The 19,722-nt window shown below is 36.6% G+C and overlaps 1 protein-coding gene and 2 long non-coding RNA genes across 11 annotated transcripts in view; 1 reads left to right on the forward strand and 2 right to left on the reverse strand.

Annotated features, from left to right (window-relative positions):
• Positions 1-19,722, forward strand: part of LOC104429707 (disease resistance protein RUN1-like) — a 55,107-nt gene that overhangs the window by 19,013 nt on the left and 16,372 nt on the right. The gene's annotated exons all lie outside the window — the stretch shown is intronic.
• LOC104429245 lies at positions 857-2,836 on the reverse strand. 5 transcript variants are annotated; one of them, XR_005553133.1, is made up of 3 exons: positions 2,531-2,836; positions 1,904-2,029; positions 857-1,318 (listed from the first exon to the last, which is right to left on the reverse strand). It is a non-coding gene; the product is annotated as an uncharacterized LOC104429245 (long non-coding RNA). The 5 variants fall into 5 exon arrangements; XR_005553132.1 differs by having other exon boundaries at positions 857-1,322; XR_005553131.1 differs by lacking the exon at positions 857-1,318 and adding an exon at positions 1,538-1,778.
• Positions 8,755-13,685, reverse strand: LOC104429384. 3 transcript variants are annotated; one of them, XR_005553129.1, is made up of 7 exons: positions 13,258-13,685; positions 12,330-12,689; positions 11,260-11,630; positions 10,308-10,413; positions 9,761-9,979; positions 8,954-9,068; positions 8,755-8,875 (listed from the first exon to the last, which is right to left on the reverse strand). It is a non-coding gene; the product is annotated as an uncharacterized LOC104429384 (long non-coding RNA). The 3 variants fall into 3 exon arrangements; XR_005553127.1 differs by having other exon boundaries at positions 11,260-12,689; XR_005553128.1 differs by lacking the exon at positions 9,761-9,979 and having other exon boundaries at positions 11,260-12,689.

The following is a 19,722-nucleotide window of genomic DNA, read 5'->3' on the forward strand; positions in this document are numbered from 1 at the left end:
GGAAGTTCGAGGATCTTCAGGCGAAAGGGTGGAAGCTAGTCGGTGAAGATCTTGTTCTCGTCCTAGTTTTATCTTCTGGTTTTTTTACTCGAGGCTGCTAAATGCTAAACCAGGACTTGTAGTTGAGAAACGAAAGCGGAAGCATTGGGGTCAACGTGCTGGTCAAGCAAGTCGAGAGGAGTTCTTCTGCCTGGGAAAAAAATGTCGATTCTATGGGGGATAATTCGGTTACTTGCAGGTCCGCAGTGTGTGGTTTTGTGTGCGAAAGAACAACGGAGACCTCTACCTCAAAAAGGGTATACTTGTTTGTCTTGCGATGGATCGTGTCGAAGTCCTTACATCTGGATTTGAGATGGATAAGAAGATATGCCTGTTCCTAGATAAGTTAGGCCTTGAATGATTTTTTAGCTTGTAATCTTTGTTGTTACTCGTCTCTCCAATTTAGTGTGGCGCGTCACTTATCCTTATCTATGTATCCTTCTATGTGACCCCTTGATTTTTTAAATGTTTCACCATTTCCTGGAATCTGCAGGCTGAGATTGAGAAATTGGTAACTTCAATGGGGGGAGTTCTACAGACCAAAACTTAAGCAGATTTTAGATTTGTAATTGCGAAGAATATTTTGGCTGCAAAATACAAGGTTTAAGTCCTGGAGTTAATACTTTGAATTTAGTTTAAGAGTTGCGAATTTGTTGTATCTCGTTGAGGTGTAACCACTTTAAATGAGATTCATTATGCTTTTTCACTAAGTATGGAAAGCATCGTGGGTAGTACTCTGATTGAGTTGGCTGAACTGAGGAAGAGTTTCCTCTATATTTTTTTGAATGTTCCCTGTGCAAATTCTTTTATGAATACCATCTCGAGAGATAAACTGTATTTATCAATTAATTTGTTGTTCTCGTGCAGTGGGCTTTATGTGTTCTAAAGAAACTTGTCACCATTAATTGGTTTTACCAATGCCGTAATGAGCACCGTGTTGTACCTCAGGAGTCTTACTGAGTTCTTCCATTTGCTGGATTGACATTGTGTGTCATGGGAATTCCTGCAGGTACTGATTATTTGATATAGCTGAGCACTGTGTTGTACCTCAAGAATCTTACTGAGTTCTTCCATTTGTTGGATTGACATTGTCTGTCATGGGAATTCCTGCAGGTACTGATTATTTGATATAGCTGAGCACCGTGTTGTACCTCAAGAGTCTTATTGAGTTCTTCCATTTACTGGATTGATATTGTGTGTCATGGGAATTCCTGCAGGTACTGATTATTTGATATAGCTGCTGCTGCTGGTTATCCTCCAGTTCTTCAATTTTTTTGTCCTTCCTTAGATAAATGGAAGGAGATTCAGAAGCATATCACACAAAATGGTGAGAAATATTTTGTAGAATTGACCAGGAAGTGCACTCATTCAATTGCAGAAATATCCTGTACTTCTTCAAGATTAAGGTCCAGTAATTTGCTTGCATAATTTCCCTTTGATATCTGATCGCCGTGTGAAAATGCACATATCTTTATCTTGTTTTCACTTATGAAAACACTTTTACGAGTTTGAAAAGAAAAGCTGTATCATTTCAAGGTTTAGTGACAATTATAGTTTAAAATGGGAAATAGCTATACTTGATTTAACCCTGGTTTCCGGTAATATACTTAGTTGGGAATTTGATTACTCAAATGAGAAACAGTGAAACTTCCTGGCACGAGAATATCATTGACTTTGACTTCTAAACGAGGCTCTTGACTTCGCCAAGATCTCTGCATCATCTGTTCCTTGCTTAACTACTTCTATAACAAGAAACAAAGCACGTTAATAGCACTATATGGCCATCTCCACCAGAAAACTTTCATATGCTAGCAATGCGCGGCCGTGACTAACAAAATTGATAAAAAGATAATGTGGGTCGTACCAGCACCAAGTATATCGGGACTGTTTGAGAACAGCTTCTTCCTGGACTTGCTATTCCAGTCGAAAAACTGTAGGAAGCCTCCCTTTGTCCGTCTTTTCTCCACCTCCATCTCTCAATTACAGGTATCTAGAAAGAACAGAAACAAAATTACATACATAAAGAGCAGATAGGAAGACCCAGAACAACCACATCCAGAGTAAATTTGCAACTTCGGCAAGTGCATTCAACTAATTCTCAGACAAAATTACTTGAGAACGCATCAACAATGGAGACCCAGTTTACATTATCCAAATTTCAATAATCCTCCATCCCTATCCGCAACCATTTAATGACTCACTGCTCGGATAATTCTAATTCCACGTTTGCCAAGAATCGACCCAACAACCACTTTCGGTGCATTATCCGAACCAACACCAAGCATTCCCACATAACTCAAATGAAACACGATTCATTCACACAGCATTTCCCAAACTCCTGAAGCCCCCTTTGCTTGTAGAACACGACCTCACTACCTCGCCCTGCTAAGTCCAGACTCTAAACTGAAGTGGAGATTCACACATAAACAGAACAGTAGCGCACACCAACAAAATCACAAATTTTTCGCGCGAACCCAAGATTCACACTTACCGTCCGCCGAATGTTGGTGTGAGGATTAGAAAGAGCACACGGAGTCGCGCATCAAGGTAACGACAGTAGATCTGAGCCGGCATTGCCGGCGAGATGCCCGGGGAAGGGGCAAACGCCGGGATTGCCCGGCGGACTTGACCCCAATTACAGAGAGAGATCTGGCGAGACGAAGAAGATGAGGAGGAGGAAGAAGAGGAGGAAAGGAGAGAGAATGCGAGGAGTTCGAGAGTTTAAAAATGGTGGAAAAAAATGAAAAGTAAAATGGAATTTGTGTCCAAAGGAAGAAGGAAGAAGAGAGAGAGAGAGAGACTGACTGGGTTTTTGAGCATTAAAATCTGAGGAGGAAGAGACAGCGATCTTGCTATTAAAAAAGGATTTTTATTTTTATTTTTTTTTTTTCTCAATTTGTTTTTTTTCAGAGAGTCAGGGTGCCGTGTCCGACCGCCACGTGTCAGTCTTGTGAGTTAAGCCAGTTTAAATTGGAGAAAAAGTTGCTATTTCCTTTTTGCTGGTTGGTGTCTTTTTGTTGTCCTGTCAGAAAGGGTCAGGGAAAGGTTCCTGCTTCCCAAATCTAATGGGATTAATTTTTCGGTTATTATTTTTACTTTGCATACTTGGTAGGTTGCAATGTTCTTTTGGGCTAAAAAATTTGTTGGCATATCATGTTGTAACTAATAATGTTTTATAGAACAAGTTACACAGAATGGTATTTCAACTTTAGAAAAAATTGAGTCATATAACTTATTTATCTTGTCGTGAAATTTTTTTCTAGAAGATACATTTCAATTTGATAGAGTGACAAAAATAAATTAAGTGACTAGATTGCACATTTGGCAATAAATTAGGGAAATGTGATGACTTTCTTCCTTATTTAATCAAAAAAAGTAAACTCATCAAATGAGTGGATTAAGTTGAAAATAGTTCAACTCAAATTGATCAGTTCAACTCATTTTGACACATTTCAACGCAATACAAATTTAGTAACTCGTAATCAAGCCAATTAATACCAAATCTAACCACGTGACTAGAACACTTTCATATTTAATCTAATTTAGGAAAATTCATGCTAAAACTGAGATGAAAGCGTAAAGTGAGCATAAGATTGAATGAGGGCGAGAGAGGAAAAAGAGAGTCATAGAGGTGAGTAAGCATGAATCCATTTACACATATTATTTTAGTTTTTACCACCCTAAAACCATTTATGACCAATTTTTTGGAATATAGCCAATTTATATAATAGCTCATCACATCAAATATGAATTAAGAAATAAGTCTATGACAAGTTTAAAGAATAATTTAAGGATTACATTGAATAAATTATTATCACATGTCGAATCAAAATTTATTGATTATTAACGTCAATTTCTCTTAAACGATCTTTTCTCTTGCGGGGAAAGAAACGGAAAAGACAAATCGTTTGGCTTTAGTGTGCGTCTCCAAAAAAATGAATTACAATACTCAAAGACATCAAGCATAATTCACGTGTTTCCTTTTTTTCATTTTCTTTACCTATTTTACCTCTTACGCGATGCTACGGAATAGTCTTGGGTTGAGGGTCAAATACTGCCATTTTTTTTTTTTTTTTGGTCATAACATGCATGAAACGTAGACCCCCTCCGTTGACCAAAAACAAAGCCAATTTCGGTCTTGGTAGTCAAATGTGAGAACAAGACAACGTGATACTCAGCATTTAATCGAAATCGACTTAAGATCATTAGGTAGCTTATCTGCTAATACCATGTCCCTTTTTTCTGAAATTCGAATGCACATTCCAAATGACTTTGTTGCAGTCCCAATTTTGAAATGGAGTCACCGTACAAACCTTCCTCGACAGTCAATAATCAAATCTTTTAGAGGTTCCAATTTTGATGGTTCTTTGAAATTTCCATACATGCAATGACAATATATAGTCAACAATATGACTATTTGAGTACAATCCCTGTAAGATTTGGGATAAAGAATACTTAAATAGATATGGTGTAAGCCAAGGAAAATGTACAAATGAGGAATACCCCACAACAGGCAGTCTAATTCGAACTAGTGTTTCTTGTCGCATCAAAGTCACCATTAACTTGCATTTTCCTTTTTCTTTTGGGGGACTTAAATCACTTTATCCAATTCGATCACTCTTATGATGTACAATCATGCGCATGTATCGCATAGAAGGATGTGGCATGGTCCATGGCTTAGAGTCGTAACCAAAAAACTAGCTGGTGTTATAGCCACTAGGGTCCTCTTTAAAACGATAAGGGGACCATCTCAAATTCCTCAACAAGGACAATCACCTTCCAATCCTTTTATAAATATTAAAGGATAGAGATAGTCAATTCGCATCGTTTATCCCTGATTGTAACCATACAATTTTCCTATTAATTACAGAATGTTTGATTTAAGTCATTATCATCAAGTATCGCCTATAATGTAAGTTTCGACGATAGCAAATCCATCACCGCAACTAAACAGTATGTTGGTAATTCATTATTTAGTTGGACTGAAGGGCACAAATCAATCGCTTTCGGTTATGACACAACTCAAACTTGTAATTTTGATACTTATGTTATCATAGAGCCAACCAAGCTCGACGATAATTAACTAGCTGCCACTTCTATAAAATAGGAGATTTCTGCCGATTGATATATGGAATCTATAGGATTATTTGTTTATTTCTCATTTATCTATTTCGACCCATGTAACAGCTGTTCTTCCTCTAAAATCCCATGCAATCTGAGCTGCAGTTACTACCCTCTTACAAGCTTCCAGAATTTATTTGCCCTTACCTGGAGATTTACTACGGTACGGGCTCTCCTCTGTGGTCTTCAGAGGACAATGGGTATACCCCAAAATTTCTTCTTCCTTTCCTAGGCCGAAGAGAATCCCCCAGTCCAATATATTTCCAAAACAATCCTTTTCAAATGACTCATGCACGCACTAACATTCAGAGGAACAATTTTGTCCTCACTTCCAAAGGCAATAAATGAATTATCTTCTTCTGGGCCAATACTGTCAATTTCCCTCGCCTTGTGCGATGCTGTGTCGTCATCAAAACCGTGCGGATTCCAACTACTCTTCTGAGTGCAAAGCGTTGGCTGCAATTCACACACACACACACACACACATGCAATCATCACCGTGAGTTGTTAAGCAAATACAACAAAGAAACAACTGATAAGTGCCCTGTGAGAACATTATTGGGCAGTTGACACGTCCAAGTCAAAATGAATCTAACGCTGTCCCTGACCCAGGAATAATAAAACCATGTTAAATCTCTTGGTATCGAATTATAGATGCATTGCCATGTGCTCTCTCAAAAACTATTGCATAATGGGGATCTAAGATCCCAGTCCACTAATGACTTGAATAATCCAGTCCATCGATGCAATGCTTGCTGGCCAGAAAGCCGGCAATGTTCAATAGTTGGATTAACTGATGATCGTACCCTAATAAAGGTTTTCAACCAATCGATTGTATCTTAAGATATACTACTTGAAAAATTGAATCTGCAAGTAAACTAACTTTAGATGCAGTCATGATATGCATTCATCACTAATTGAAAACGGGAAAGAAGAATTGCAACATGCGCTTGTATAATTTTATTTCATTGTTAATTTTTGTTGAACTGAAACAAGAAACTTTTTCTTCTGCAGTCAAGACTGGAGGGTGTGTTCCCATATGCCTCTCTGGTTTATATGTCGACCCACATTTTGTTCTCCTCACGAAAATAATTAGTTCTAGACAAGGAACATGTCAGCAGATGAAAGGAAAAGACAAACATGAGATGACAAGATCATCACAACTGAAGAATTCCGTGTCCATAGTTAAGGACCTTTGCCCCTCCATACCATGTGGTCTTTCAATAATTGCGGATGATGGAACCAGAAGAACTATGCAGCTCAAGATCATGCACATGTTGGTACCTCCTTTCGCCCTCAAGAGAGTTGACACCTAAAAGGTTTACCTTTATGAAGAGGCTTTGAGACAATTGTCACAAGGATTAGAACCATATTTACAGTCTTTCTGATTCAAAGACTCGCCAAGCACACAAATAAGGTTTGCCTCTGACACTCATCCTAAAAATTCACAAATTAGAGAGGAAACACCCATTTATCAATAGACTTTGCTCCATTTAGGTGTGCGGAATATGAGTTTAGCCCAAAGGGTCCATTATTATGTGAATATGTTGCCAACAGACCCATCTAATGATCCAGCATCCAGACGGGGTAATGCCAGACGAACACTAACAGCAATCAATAGAACAAAGTGGAAAGTGTAAACGCATAAAAGAAGCATCACTTAGGTGAGATCATCAGATTGAAGTTGAGAACACAAATTGGATTTCCTTGAATTCACAATATTGCTGCATTTTCCTAGCTTGAGCCATTGCACTTTTAAAGATTTCAGTTTTACACCCTTGACCACACCTTAACATGCACACAACCTGGCTGAAATCCTTTTTGGCATATAGAGCAATGGACACTGCTGGTAGATTATCTCTTGCTGCCCTCCCTGATTCTTGGTAATAGCTTTCGATTGACTTGGACATTGCGTTGTGGATGACAAAACGCTGACCACATGCCATAAAAAAATAAAATAATACACACAACACATACTTACTGACCCATCAAAGTTGAAATATGATAAAAAATTATAACAGGAGGACAAATTAGATCAGAATCATTTGCCACTTTTACAGTAAAGAAAAGAACTTTATCCTAGTTTAACTTAATTTCAGCACAACGAAGTGCCATGCATGGAAGAAAGAATCTGACTTGATAAAAAACACATAATTCGCTAGTTGCAATCAATAACCAAGAATGACAATTTACCAGGCCACTGGACCATGGAACCAGCAAAGTTTACTTCCAAGCACACTAATAAACCAATCAGTGAAACTAAAACTTAAAAAAAAAAAAAAAAAATGTAAATTAGTTGAGTATTTGCCAGCATGTCAGCTTGACTCTAAAACTAAAAATAGGCAAAGGCTTAGAGTCCATTTCAACTTACAACATCAGGTTTGTCTATTCCCATTCCAAAAGCAATGGTTGCACATACAACCAGGACCTCTCCAGTATGCCATTTCTTTCGAACAACTACTCTTTGATGGGCCGCTAATCCAGCATGATGGTACACCGTCTTTATACTGCACTTATCATTCAAGTATTTTGCAATATCAACACATTCACCCTTTGAGAGGCGATCCACTATGCCACACAAATTAGCAAAATGTTTCTTTAGCCCTATCCTAGAAATTGCAACTAATTTATCCTAAGACAAATTTTTTATGAAATTTCAAATGATCTAGCTAAATTAAGATTCTATCTAATTTAAACTAGGATTAAGTCATATTAAATCCTAATTTAAACTAAGACATTATCTAAATCTAAAATGCCATTTATCTTAAAAATATGATCTAAATTTAAAATGAAGCATGCAATTCTAATCTAATATGCATAATGATTTTTATGGTTTTTTATTAATTTCGAAATTAAAGTTTTCACATAATTAACATGCAATTCAAAAAAACTAACAACCTAAATGAATGCATTTTTTTTGGATTTTTTATTAAAAAATTCATAATAAGATTGCAATCTTAATATGCAAGATAACAAAAACAAACCTAGTCCTTACTCGGATTTTTCCTTTGATTTTTTTATTTAAAAAAAACTCAAATCGATTGCGATTTTAACCCTAAGACTAAGAATATTCTAAAATATACTTAATCCTAATTTGAATTTTTTTCTCTTATGAAAATAAAAATTGATCCAAACACACGATATCAAATCAAGCAAGATAATATTGATATCTAAAAATTGGCGAACCGTATCTCGCGCGTGAGATTGGGTTGACTAATTTTAATTTTAAATCGCGAATCAAATCTCGGGCTTAGATTGGATTGTCGATTTTTATAAGGGATTACGAAGTCGGATTTGCGCGAAAATCGGACTATCAATCCCTTGATTGAGGGGGCACTTTCATGTTGGAACATATAATAATCCTACTAAAGAAAAAAAGTAAATAAGTGAGAATAACATTAAAAATATAAATATAAATAAAGTAAATAAAAAGGAACTATCTAAATGATTTTTTTTTTTTTTATCCCTTTCAAGCTTCTGGTCCGTGCGCCGGTCACCGGCTCCGGTGAGGGGCAGCAGATCGAGGTCCGGGCAGTGGAAGAAACCCGCGGGCAAGCAGTGGCTGAGTTCGAGGGGACTCGGGTCATCGCACTGGCTCTTCAAGCTGCTTCAGTGGTTCCATGGTCTTAAATATCACCTCATATTTTAGGTTTGGTCTGTCAAAGCTTGTCTAGAGAACAAGATCATGGGGGATCCTGAGAGCTTTTAGGATATCCTGCAATGGATGTACATTTCAATCAGACCCAAATGATTTCTTCAACATAATTTGGAGGATAATGTGCAAGTTTTGTACCTCACAAACTGGCTGAGTGGCAGTTGCAGTTAAGGCAATCACTGGGACTTATGGAAAGTTTTGCTTGAGACATCCTAGTCCCCTATAATCTGGACGAAAATCATGTCCCCATTGACTGCAATAATGACAATCAAGAAAGTAATGATCAATAAACTTTACTCGTTTACAATCATTCACATATTCGAGAAAAGCTCAAAACAGCAATACGTTCCTTTCACAAAATCGCACTGGCAGAGCAAGTCCAATAAAGACCTTATAAGAAACACAATCAATGATCACATGCATGAACTTTTGCCTTATATCTCAAGTTGTTAATACATGGTATAAAAGTTAAAAGAATAAGTAGGGAGACAAGAACCAGCGTAAAAGACCTGACTATTGTGCCAAACATGGACACTTTCAATTACTTCCGAAAGTAATTTCCGTGGAGCTAAATTTAGTTGTCTGCATTGTGCTTACTATGATAAATGATGTGCCACTGATTTTTCACAAAAGTAGCAACTAGACCATTTCCATAATTAGTTATTTCAATATTGCATTCTGTTATACTAGAACTCCACAGAAGGTCTAGGTTTTAGGGGTTTCAGAAGGTTCAGCGTGACATTGACAATGTAATTAGGCCAGAAACACAGAAGTAAAAATGTTAAAAAAAAAGAGTTTGAGTCAGCATATATAAAAGTTAACTTGCTTTTCTCTATCTCGAACAAGGACAATACTTTTGCAGTGCGAACATCATAAATACTTATTCCTTTTAATGTAACTCTAGCATGATCTTTGCTTCAGATACAAGGATGCCAAAGAGCATACCTCACACCATGTGCCTCATCAACAACAAAACCAGTTAGTTGTGCCTGCAATGCGTGATGGCCGCATATCAAAAAGTCCAAAAGAAACTTTCAGAAAAAGTTACAATGTATCAGAAATAGTCCCTTTCTATGCAAGCCTTTCAATATCTCAAGAAATGATGAGTTTCCCACAATCATTTCAGGAGTCACATACAACAGCTTGCGCGATGGTTTATCTTTCCTGAAAAGGCAGGTAAAGCAGTGAAGATTAATGACTTGACAATCCCAACACTCAGCCAAAAAGAAAAAAAAAGTTTTAGAAGTCCGATGGAAATCCCGTTGCAACATATGGAGCATAGCCCAACATTTTATGGCAGGACAAAGATTGGATAGTATGATATACTTCTCTCGGAAGGCCAAGATGCTAATTTTTTTTAAGGGAAACATCTTAGGCATGCATCTTTTCAATAACTACATAAAAATGTACATCCTTTGCAACATATGGAGCAAAAAATTTTATGGCGGGATAAAGATTGTATGGTAGGATATACTTCAGTAGGAACACAGACCTTGCCTTAGTTCTTGGAGGACAGCTGCTGCCTGGGCAGTGGTTTGCTGAGAGTTCAAGAAAGTTGATGGTATTCCGTACTTGAGGGTTCGAGTAATTATTTGATCCTGGATGAGAGATAGCAAGGGAGATATAACAACTGTGACACCTGGTTTAAGAGTTGCTGACAGCTGAAATGAAGGGTAAAAACACCAGAAGAGCAAATGAAGGGATGGGGGAATAACTCTTTTGTTCATCTTCAGCTGATCAGAAAGCACTAGTCATCACTATTTGTCTTATAATTACTTCAGCTAGAAACGTATACGAACTACTTCAAGACTGAACAGAAAACATTTTAGGATAATTCAACTTAATAAATTCAGGTTAATATCTTCCTTCATGTGTCAGTGGACCCGATATTTTGCATACTTCCAAGATCCATCTTATATGAAAGGACATCCATTTCAAACCAATTATGGAAATGATCACCTTTAGTTGAGATGATGACATAGCACATATCTACATAGGATATATAGACATATACAGTCCGTATTTGGTGCAAGTATTTTGAATACTTATTCCTCTTTGACTTAATAACCCTTTTGAATTGGACTTGAAATGTGACTGATGACAACACTTACATGCAAAAACAAGATAAATTTTCCAGTAAGTAATTAGAAGGTCCTAGAAGCATAGCACAAACCTCAAGTTCTAGAAATTACGGAATGGACAGAGATGGGCAAAGGCAGAACAAGAATATCCTGTATTTCAGCACAAACTTCTCAATAGTTCTAACAAAGCAGATTGCAAGATCATTTTATAGCTTAAATTTCGATAAATAGGTCTGCCCGTCTAGTATATAATTGGTGGAACCATTCACCAAAGTGCACAGGGCTTGTGCTCTAAACATTGTCTCCATGCATACTTCTACATTCAATCAATACGCAAATGAAATAATGTTAACTTTCGCTGACCTGGTAACATAAACTTTTACCACCTCCAGTGGGCATGAGAATGAAGCAATCCTGCTTGGCTACAGAAGCTTTGCAAGCCTGATGCTACATTGGTCGAAATGCCTTGTTTCCGAATATTACAACATTTGCCAATTCTATGTCATCCAAGGCTTGCAATTCCTCATAACTCAGACTTCGTTGTTTGCATGTCGAAATCTGAGAGCGATGTCTTTTATTTGAAACTGATGATATCAAACCATGAGTGACAGTGCTCTTACAGTGCTTCAACACAAATAAGCCTCTTCAGCACCATAAATAGTTTCTGACACGTGGTGATGGAAAATGAAAATTGTGCACCAAGAAATCCCGAGCATCCATTTTGCAAAACACACCTATCAAAGACGCTGGATGCTAAGTTCAACACTGATGTACCACACTTTCAAATTATTTGAGAAATATAGCTATTGTTTTATATCCAAAACAAGAATGAACCGTTTTTACTGACCAAACAGTACTTATATAAGTCATTTTAGATCTTACAGACTGTGGAAGTAACTGGCAAGTTAGGAGTGTCTAGTATGCATTTGATCAGATGAAAGCCCTCATAAGCAATTTGCTAAATGCTTTTATACAGGTACACTGCGTAAGGTTTTTTGCTGAGCAGAATTGCAAGCAAACTGGAAATGATCAAGGAAACACATAATTTTAAGAGCAAAGAACAGTGACACACTAATTTAAGGGGACGGGCAGTTTCATCTACATCAACCGGAGTAGTTTAACAGTGACCCAGAGAGAATTACAATAAGAAAAAAATCAATTTCTCACTAACCAAAATCCCAATTGCAAGAGTCAGTCAAAAACGAATGAGACGAGTGGAAAGCGTTTCCCAAGAGTTCTCTGAGAAGGACTAATCAAATCCAGGTCCATGAATCAAAAACTTAAGCCACAAACTTAACAACTATCAACCAAATTAGTTTTGAGCATGGGAAAAAACATGCCAAGCCACCATGCTTTTCTTTCTTTTTCTTAATCCCTTCAAACTGTTGGGGGCAGAAAGAAGTGAGACAACTTCACAGTTTTCAGAAGCATACGATGGATTCTAAAGATCGTCTGGCCAAAAGTTGAGTGGACGAATTGCTCAGGGTACTGCCAAATATAATATATCATCTTCGTCTTCACTTTCAGCAGAGGAATCCACCTCAAGAAATGTTTGATTTTTTTTTTTTTTTTAGGTTGTGGAGAATCCTATATAATATTAACATCGTCACAACATTGCATTCGCCGTCATTAGGGGTATCTTGGCCAAACATATCAGTCAAAACTCCACAAGCTTCTGATTCCGCAACTTGCAAATCATCCCAATCCTCAATGTCTTGCATAGTTTCAGCAAGTTCTGCTAGAAAATCATCGCCACAGTGGTCCACAGTGATAAACTCTCAACCTTCGTCACCCTAAGAAAACCAAAAAAAGAGAGATGATTTTGCAAGTTCCATGACAAAAAAAAAAAAAGTGATCAAATAAATACAATCTACACAATATGTAATTTGCGGTTAGTTCAGAAACAAATTAGACATTTCGCTAGTCAAGAAGACTACTCTGCAAAACCCACAGAGAACTAAGGACAGGATTAACCAGTTCCTCTAGTCCATTCAAATCCAAAAGGTAGACTATTACATGGCCATCCTCAAAATGACAACCTAACTGCAATAAATCTCCTTATTTAGGAATGCACAATCGATCAATTCACAAATCATCCCCACAACACAATCAATTACGTCATTACCTAATGACCAGATACCACGCAATTAGGCTAATAACCAAGAAAAGCCACCATCCAAAGCAACCTAAACACATCAAGTTGGAACAGCACCAGACATTTCGCTCGTCAGCAAGACTACTTCGCTGAACCAGATCCGATCTATTCAAACCTAAAGCAGACTACAAGAAGGACCAACGCAACCTCTACAAACGCTAATCAGCATAAAAAATGGGCGACGAGGTAATGACGATTCGAGGTACCGTAGAGGGAAAGGAGACGGTCCAAGCACTTGCTGGCGGACTGCTCGTCGAAGCCAAACTCGAGAGCACAACCGAGGTTTCTCCACCTCCTCCAAGCCCCGATCCTCCATGGAATCTCAACCTGCGGAGCGATTCGAGCGATCGATCGATCGATCGATCATGCACGAGTCAGGAATGGAATTTCAACCTTCTCAAGAGTGCGTGCGCGCCCCCGAGTTGCTCTTGTTCCAAAACCCTTGCCAGCCATGGCGGGACTGCGGGCGAATGGGAGAGATTGGAGCCAATTCCGTTTTCGCGCCCAAAGTTTGTTGAAATTCTATCTTCGCCCCCAACCAACCCCCACGCCTTCTCCTTCTCTCCAAAAGAGCGTCTTTCCTGGGCTTAACTCATTCTTGAATTCGGTAGAAGGTAACGTGGGTGAAAGGCCTCTCTGCATCCATAAGACCATGAGAAGTGAGAAGTCATCTCAAATTTTCTTTTTATATGTTTGCTGTGTCTCAGCAAAAGGAAAAATTAATAAAGTAATTCTTATCTTAATTTACATTTGTACCTTTTACCTCTATATATATTTCAGTGGAACGAACTTCAAATAATTTGGAAAGATAGGTTTCTAGCACTACTTTAGTGTTTGGCGAAAAAGAAAACACTATTTTGTTGTGCTCAAAACATCTTGATCGCGACAAAAATTCCATAAGTCGAAGCTCCCCTTTTACGGGACTGGTCCCGTACTCAACGTGGACCGCTAGATAAGAAAGGGAAAAAACTAGTTAATCAAATTTGTTTTGCAAATTTGACTTTTGGTCATAATTTGAATTTGTAGACGTTAAAGAAAAGTTACGAATGCAAAGGTGAATAAACTTTCATTTGATAAAAGAAAAATTAAGATGAATAATGAAATTTACCAACATATAAGTCTCAAAACATTACAAATTGTAGAGAAAGTTACTATCAACTTAGATATTTCATTAAACATAAAAAAAAAAAAAGAAATTTACCATTAACCAAATAAATTACTATTTTTATGAAATTTTACAAAGCACAAACTCCAAAGATTTATGACGTCCAAACAAAAATTACATCCTCCATAAGAAAAATTACAAAAGATATTTTACAGATAAATTACTATCAGTGAGGGTGATTATGTACGCCAAACAAAAGTTAAGTTCCGTTAGACAATTTACTAATAATAAGAAAAGAAATTTACTATAAATTTAGGTAGATTACAATTTTTAATGGATTATTACAAACTATAGGATCTACAGAGCTTACGATTGCAAAAAGAAAATTACGTTGTGTTCAAAAAGTTATGAGATAATATTTCACTGTGAGATTACTATTAGTGAGGAAAATGACCGATACCAAAGAAAGATCACGATCAATTAGACAGGATCCGGTCTATTTTCCTTTCAAATTTGGTCATTGTTGATCATTAGATTGATCCTTGCCAATCCTTAGGTGGCTTTGAGTTGCAAAGAATATGGAGAATTTGTTCAAATCAAAATGGTGTGTCGTAGCTTTATATAGATTTGCAGATTCCATATGGGTAGTTTTGGAATTTCATCTTCCATTTCGCTGCTTTCATTCTTGTGCTAATTTACAAATATAATGCTTACTCCGCCCAGAAGCTTTCTTATTCTGCCTAGATTTAGTATCTTTTTTTTAGGGGGGGTTACTTTCCTTAAAGAAATTTTGACTAATTTATCATGCATCAAATTTGACTAATAGTAGAAACATGCTTGAAACAATCACATTCCGCTTTTCTGATATGATAATTCAAGCTCTTGTTTTACACCATGGTGGATTTGTTCCATTGATACATGTCTTGTACCTTGGAATGAGAGAATGAACTTGCAAATCACATGAAAAACGAAGAATTTATTGAGACTAAGACCTAAAGATTTGGATTAACAGTCAAGCAATTGAGTCATTACATTTTAACACCTAATGTCAATCGAATTCGTGAATAAGAAGGGTGATACCTTTTTCAATGAAATAGCAGTGGCCATAAAGGCAAAATTCCTCAAACATTACAAGAACGTCTCACTCTTATTTTTTTTGGTAGCCACTGCCTCGACTTCAAGGTTCAAGTTGGAGGGGCTCACAATGCTTCTTGTTCCATATTACAAATCTTTGGGACTGAGTTAGGAGCTCCAACTGGAGCACATATTGGTGATAACAATGAGTTGGCTCTCAAATATGCATGTGGCATATGTTGGTCGATATAATACAATCCATCCACAGAGAAAAGATGCAGCCTCATTAAGTAGTGTCCACAGACCTCTATGGTCTTTGCTTCGAAGAACACCCCACGGCCTGCTAGGTATTCATCTTCATTGTCTATCGGTGAATTGGAGATGTAATTGGGAATAGACTACACCAAGCACATTAATAGAGTTGGTGAAAATAACCTCGAGAACGTGAAATGGTGGAACTTGTGACTTACTCATTCCACTTACATATACGGCACCTTTGAAGTCTATGTTCATTACTAGCCGGCTTTTGGAAGTCAAATAGATCCAACTTGTTTGCGTGAAATTTAGAAATAATTACTGTAGGGTGAAATTAGTTTTTACAAGAATCAACTCTAGAGGAATGTACCCAACATGGACACAAGAACAACAATGACATTGTATAGTCCAAATCATGGTGAGGATATGAATTAGTATCGAATAAAGAGGGAAGAGTCAAAGATCCAATGGTGTTCCATTTATCCTACTATTGCTCTGGAAGACACTTGGGCTTCATTCGTTTCATGAAAACAATTTCCAAGAAAAGTTTTTCGGATATTTCAAGGTTCATTTAATAGAAAATGAACTAGTTGAGAAAAATATTTTGCATTAATAGCAATTTTTTTTTCTAAAATAGGGGAAAACATTTTCCTCACTTACTCTATCTTATCTCACACCCTTGCTAGCCTCTTCTTCTTCTTTCTTTTCTTCTTTTTTAAAAAATTGAAATTTTTTAATCATTTTTCATTTTTTTTTTTTTTTTTTTTTTTCCTTCTTTTTGGGCCCATCCCGTGGTTGGTGATTGACCAAAGAAGAAGGAAAAAAATATAAAAAATATAAAAGGTAAAAATAGAAAAGTAAAAGTAAAAGGAAAAAAGCAGAAAGAAAATTTAAAAATAAAATAATCAAAATTTAGATTTTTAAAAAAATAAAAAAATTATTAAAATGAGTGCACAAAAAGAAATCAAATTGAATTTTCCACACTAAATGGCGAAAAATATTTTTCAGTTCATTCTCATGTTTCAAGCGAACATCGGGAAATATTGTTATTTTCTTAAAAAATAGCTTTCTCGGAAAATATTTTCTAGAACCACAACATTTTATGCGAAATGAATGAAGCCATGGAGAGTGCCTAAATACCTTTGATTCCCGGGATTTATGACTAATAAGAGCCAGCAAAAATCAGATTTTTCATATCATCATAACTGTCCATTATCTATTAAGCCAAAAAAACGACAAGTATGTTCCTAGCAAAAGGCATAAATCTCACTAGTTTTACATGTTACTCCTTTTAATAGCATTCTCATGATATGGAGCAATTACTCTGTAAATCTGATATATGTGTTGAATTGTATCTAGACTAAAAAAATGTTCGATGTAATGTAAATCTCATAAAAAAAAAAATCACGATCAACATAAGCAAAGCAAGCAGGAGAGAAGAAAATTAATTTTATGAATTTAAATAAAGATGATAATTTGACCAACTTAATGAAGTAACTACTTTTGGCTGTGCTGATTTATATTTTCAAGTAACATATAGCTTTCAAATGTAAATTTCAGCTTTCCTCAAACACTTGATGATAAATTAACATCAGGATCAAACCTATTGCATACTCTTGTCATTTTAAAGGAAAAATAGTATAATTATTGAAGAGTTTGATATATAACATATTTATGAAGCATTGTCGAACATCTAGATTTTATTAAAATACTTAAGAGAAACCGTGCAAACCCCATAAGAAACCCAATCGTAAAATGCAAATTTTGGTACAATTATTATCTTATAATTTTCTGCCGCATCATTTATTTATTAAGTTTATACAATATTTTCAAGATAAATAATGGCCTCTCCTCTCTTGATGCAACCAAGCAAGCAAGATGGTAGAAGACTTGACTTGCTTGTAATCACTAGAATCTTCCCCTTAGGTTTTGCCGGCTTTTATCTTATCCCTTTCTTTGCAGCTAAGCAAGCAAGATGGTGGAAGACTTTAACTTACTTTTTGTCCACCTTCCTCCCCCCCCTCTTTCTTTTGAGTAGGTCTTGTCGACTTTTGCCTTATCACTTTCTTTGCAACTAAGCAAGCAAGATGGCGGAACACTTAGACTTGCTTTCCCTCACCAGAGAATTTTTTAAAAGATAATTAACTCGGTTCATAGAAAAATTGATATAGAATCTCTGAAAAAGTCTTTTTCTTGATAAAGATTTCTTTTGCAAAATGCAAATATTGACATGAGCATGTTATGTATGGAGAAATATCCTATTGACTCAATTTGGCGTCGTGCTTGGTTGATGCAACAACATATTTGTTCTTGAGATATGAATCCTCGATGATGGGCCACTACGGTGTTGGGCTCAACATTAGATCTAATCGAGATCCGATGTCACGTATAGCTCGATGCATGTCAAAATGACTCAAATGCGACGCTAGATCTAGTCAAGTGTCATTACAACAAGATGCCTCTATTTTGTAGTCGAGCCATGACAAAGGGTTGGGGGGGGAGGGAGGGAGAGAGAGAAAGAGATTGCGGGGGAGGGGATAGAGATAGGGGATAAGTTGTGGAAGGCATCATTGGTGTTGGTTAGGGGAGTGATTATGGGATGGTGACATTAATTGGTAGTGGTAGGGAAGGGGGGTTGGCAGAGAGAAAGAGAGAGAAACGATGCGGTAGAATAAACGGTATTTCATGTGACAATTATATGAAGGAGGTTTGGCTGAATTGCCCCAAATTGATGTTGTCATCTAGACATGAAGCTCATTGATATAGTGAGAAAGATCATGTTTGGAAAACTAAAAAAGATAGGATCCATATAAGTTCCTCTTGAGTTCCACTAGATCTAGAAGTTTGTAATGAGTAGGGAACGAACGAGGTACCTCTCAATTGTTGGTCAAAGCAATAGGCAAGTGAAGAAAAATCTCATGTAGTTGTCACACCACATACAATGTGTTCCACATGCTGGGGTTACCACACTCGAGCATGAGGCCAACTAAGAAGGAGTCCTGTGAAAGCAAATGGAAAAATCAATTTTTTTTTCATTGATTAATATAGACATGATTAAGACTCATTAAAATATATATTAAACAAATACTTTGAATTTATAAAAACGTATTTTTAAATTTTAGCTAATCCATATATGATTCGAGTCACTAAATATGAGTTAAAATGTAAATTGTTTACCATTTCAATGCCTCTAGCAGTGAGAGGCTTTCATTTCAATGGGAAGGGAAAGTAGAATGTTGTCCATCTTCATTTTGATTTATGCGGTCATGCGATCCCATTACATAGAGAACTAACAAAAGCTGAGAGTTAATCAATTAAAGTAGTAAATTTTTTCAACAAGGATGCTTAAATCCTCGGTGGGATTGTGTGTATCCCAAGCACATCTGGCTCATCTTTTGAGGTAAGAGGGGAAGTAATTTCCGATGTGAACACCTTGCGGAAGTTGCCAATTAAAGTAGATGATTGTGGGGCTCTTTTGAAATAGCATCGTGTGAAAACTAATTTCCATTGTGAACACCTTGACTTCAACATAAAAGTATGTACTCTTTCAATTAATGGGGCAGGAAAAGCGAAAGGCAAGGATAAAGCAAAAAGTATCGCCCATCTTCAATTTGAATTGAGTGGCCAAGCGGAGCCATTGTCAAAAGGTGAGGATAAAGCAAAAAGTACTGCCCATCTTCAAAAAGTTAATTTTCACTATGATTTGCTTGGCCAATGGATCAAATAACAAAAAAAACTAACAAGGAAAGTCTACAGAGGGGTCATCTTGGCAATTTCGAGGAAGGAATTGTTTTGAGTCTTGGTCAAAAAGGTTAGTCGTCTTGGCAATTTCGAGGAAGGAATTGTTTTGAGCTCTTGGTCAAAAAGGTTAGTTGTCTTGGCAATTTCGAGGAAGGAATTGTTTTGAGCTCTTGGTCAAAAAGGTAATAATCAAAAGAAGTCTTGGCAATTTCGAGGAAGGAATTGTTTTGAGGTCTTGGCCAAAAAGGTTAAAATCAAAAAGAGACATGCGAGGAAAATTCTAGAACCCGTCGTGAACTTCATGGGAGGAAGGTGACCTTTTTTCATTCTAAAATAATTTAATTTACAAGACATTTCTAGGAAGACATTTATGGATTGGATTAGAGAAACTTATCATTTAGTGTGGTTTCCATATGATTTAATGAGGAAAAATTATCAAAAAAGTTCTAAATTTATTATATTTGTACCAATTCAATCATAAATTTTTTAATTCAAC

Source organism: Eucalyptus grandis, chromosome 7, assembly GCF_016545825.1.
Source record: "Eucalyptus grandis isolate ANBG69807.140 chromosome 7, ASM1654582v1, whole genome shotgun sequence".
In the NCBI taxonomy this organism is placed as follows: domain Eukaryota; kingdom Viridiplantae; phylum Streptophyta; class Magnoliopsida; order Myrtales; family Myrtaceae; genus Eucalyptus; species Eucalyptus grandis.